The following is a 3,729-nucleotide window of genomic DNA, read 5'->3' as shown; positions in this document are numbered from 1 at the left end:
TAAACCAAACCCTCCCCCCACAGCCTAAATCTAACCCCCCCACAGCCTAATTCTAACCCTTCCCCTAGTGTCTAACCCTCCCCCTAACCCCAATACTTACCAGTAGGATTCTGGCGGTCGGGATGCTGGTGTCAGGATTCTGGCACCGGCATTCTGAGCACTGTCATCTGGACCGCCAGGATATAAACTACATCCGGAAATCAGTGCTATGTCCTCAGAAGGTCACATTTATGGGTGATAACAAACAAATGGGCATTAATCATGGACAGATAGTCATTACACCATAGAGAATATCATTTTTTTATTATAATAACTGGACATAGTGCAAATATCAGCAGCTCACACAGGATATAAAGCAGAAACCAGTGGAAATTGGGTCTGGCCTGTGGTGGGTGCGCACCCGCGCATGCAGGGGGGTTTCTGAGTACCTAGAAACCCCCCCTGCCAGCTGCTCCATCGCTGCGCAGCTGAACTATTTTTTTTTTTTATATAGAAGCTCAGGCAACTGTGCCTGCTGTCATACTGTGCTGGCTGTAGGGGGAGCTGCAGCGGCAGCGCACAGTCCCTCCTAGGCAGTTCACATGGCAGCACCAGCATTGTGAGAGGCTGAGAGGGAGCTGCTGCCGGGTGACAGAGATCTGATGGTACTGCCGGCAGTCTCTCCTGGACTCGAGCTGCACTGCAGGTCTGTGTATAACATGTGGGGTGTAATGATGCCAGAGCTGTATTTATTTGTGTTTTTAAGTGAGAGGTATGTGTCAGTGTGTGTGTCTGTAGTCTGTGTCAGTGTGTGTATGTCTGTAGTGTGTGTGTGTGTCTGTGTCAGTGTGTGTCTGTGTCAGTGTGTGTGTCTGTGTCAGTGTGTGTGTCTGTAGTCTGTGTGAGTGTGTCAGTGTGAGCCAGGACTTATTGCAGTGATCACTATAGGTTTACTGTCCAGGCCAGACTCCCCTTTTATAGTAGACTCTTCTGTGACTCCTGTTCCCATGTAGACCCGACGTCATTCTCCGCTGCCAAATGCTCCTCTGCTCTGCAAGATGAAGGCAGGATCGTTTTGTTATAAATCAGTCATGTTTATATGGGGCTACTCTGAGACTGACATTAAATCATTAGTTTATTTAAACATGGAAAAGCTGTATGGTGACTCTTCTTTTAGCACCCAAATACTGTACCACTGACCACACTACTGAGCAGAATACCCCAGAACATCACACTATGTATGGCATTTCTCATTCATACAGGGGGCATAAGCAAAACCCAATAATTTTTGAAAGATGACTCCATGAACCATTAACAGTGCTTTATACCTGCCCTCTTACCCCCATTCATAACCATGTACCATTATCCCTCATTATACTGCCCCTCACACTTACCTCCAGCCATAATAAGTACAGTGATCCCTCATTATACTGCCCCTCACACTTACCTCCAGCCATAATAAGTACAGTGATCCCTCATTATGCTGCCCCTCACACTTACCATCAGTGATCCCTCATTATATTGCCCCTCACACTTACATCCAGCCATAACTAAGTACAGTGATCCCTCATTATACTGCTTCTCACACTTACCATCAGTGATCCCTCATTATATTGCCCCTCACACTTACATCCAGCCATAACTAAGTACAGTGATCCCTCATTATACTGCTTCTCACACTTACCATCAGTGATCCCTCATTATATTGCCCCTCACACTTACATCCAGCCATAACTAAGTACAGTGATCCCTCATTATACTGCTTCTCACACTTACCATCAGTGATCCCTCATTATACTGCCCCTCACACTTACATCCAGCCATAACTAAGTACAGTGATCCCTCATTATACTGCTTCTCATACTTACCAACAGTGATCCCTCATTATACTGCCCCTCACACTTACATCCAGCCATAACTAAGTACAGTGATCCCTCATTATACTGCTTCTCACACTTACCATCAGTGATCACTCATTATGCTGCCCCTCACACTTACCTCCAGCCACAACTAAGTACAATGATCCCTCATTATAATGCCTCTCACACTTACCTCCAGCCACAACCAAGTACAATGATCCCTCATTATACTGCCCCTCACACTTACCTCCAGCCATAACTAAGCACAATGATCCCTCATTATACTGCCCCTCACACTTACCTCCAGCCATAACTAAGTACAGTGATCAGTCATTATACTGCCCCTCACACTTACTTCCAGCCATAACTAAGTACAGTTATCCCTCATTATACTGCCCCACCTGTCACTTATTATACTATTAGTAGTTCAGGTTTTTCGGTCGGTTTGTGGACGGCTAATGGTCAATTTCAAAACCGACTGTTAGTAAATCTTCAGTTTCTATAGTCGTCTATGTGAAAGTATCATTTGTTGGTCCAATGTTCTAAACTGTTGTAAAGTCAGATTTCTGGTTGGTTTTGCGTCGTTTTTTTACTTTAGTAAATCTCCACTTTGCACACAAGACAGCAAAATGCACAAGAATGCAAAATCAACCAAAACTGACTCTTAGTAACTTTAGCCCATAGTATGGAAAGGTCTTATGTACAAAGTAGTAATATATATTTACAGTTCTTCTCTCTCTATCTTACATCTGTCGAGCAGACAATTTATTACATGGGACTAGATTATAGGCTTGTTTATATCTGTGATTTATGAGTATGAGTAGCCAGTCATTGAATTAGGGTAAATAATGTATTCTGTAATCTGATAATACTGAACATTTATTTCCTATTAGTAATTTTGTTGGAATATTGACCATAGATACATCAGTGTCACTATAATGTGGTATATTGTGTTGGGGTGTGCACCATTATACACATCCTGTACATGGTGTGATTAGGGTGTAGAGATGCTGGTGACTGGTGGACCTCAGCAAATACAGAGTTGTGTACACAGCAAATCATTCTACAATCTAAATGTTATAATTTAGTCAAATTCTGTAATAGAGTTGATTGTATATAAAAATATTACCTCTGCTGTCCCAAGTTTTGAAGTACAGAGGAACTGCTGCTGCAACTAACATGCCAGTTTTATGGAATGCCGAGATTATCCAGGTGCAAGAAATAATGCTGCTACAGACTTGAGGACACAGCAGATGTTACTACTGTGATTGTTGGTAAACAGCAGGTGTTACTACTGTGATTGTTGGTAAACAGCAGATGTTACTACTGTGATTGTTGGTAAACAGCAGATGTTACTACTGTATTGTTGATAATCAGCAGATGTTACTACTGTATTGTTGATAATCAGCAGGTATTATTGCTGTATTGTTGATAATCAGCAGGTATTATTGCTGTATTGTTGATAATCAGCAGGTGTTATTGCTGTATTGTTGATAATCAGCAGGTATTATTGCTGTATTGTTGATAATCAGCAGGTGTTATTGCTGTATTGTTGATAATCAGCAGGTGTTACTACTGTGATTGTTGGTAAACAGCAGATGTTACTACTGTGATTGTTGGTAAACAGCAGATGTTACTACTGTATTGTTGGTAAACAGCAGATGTTACTACTGTATTGTTGATAATCAGCAGATGTTACTACTGTGATTGTTGTTAATCAGCAGATGTTACTACTGTATTGTTGTTAATCAGCAGGTGTTATTACTGTATTGTTGATAATCAGCAGGTGTTATTGCTGTATTGTTGGTATTCAGCAGATGGTATTGCTGTATTTGATGTTAATCAGCAGGTGAAAATTGCTGTGATGGAACCAGGCAGGATGTTATGCCGA

Source organism: Taudactylus pleione, unplaced genomic scaffold (genome assembly GCF_031769625.1).
Source record: "Taudactylus pleione unplaced genomic scaffold, aTauple2 ptg002490l, whole genome shotgun sequence".
In the NCBI taxonomy this organism is placed as follows: domain Eukaryota; kingdom Metazoa; phylum Chordata; class Amphibia; order Anura; family Myobatrachidae; genus Taudactylus; species Taudactylus pleione.
This window is presented reverse-complemented; position numbering follows the sequence as displayed.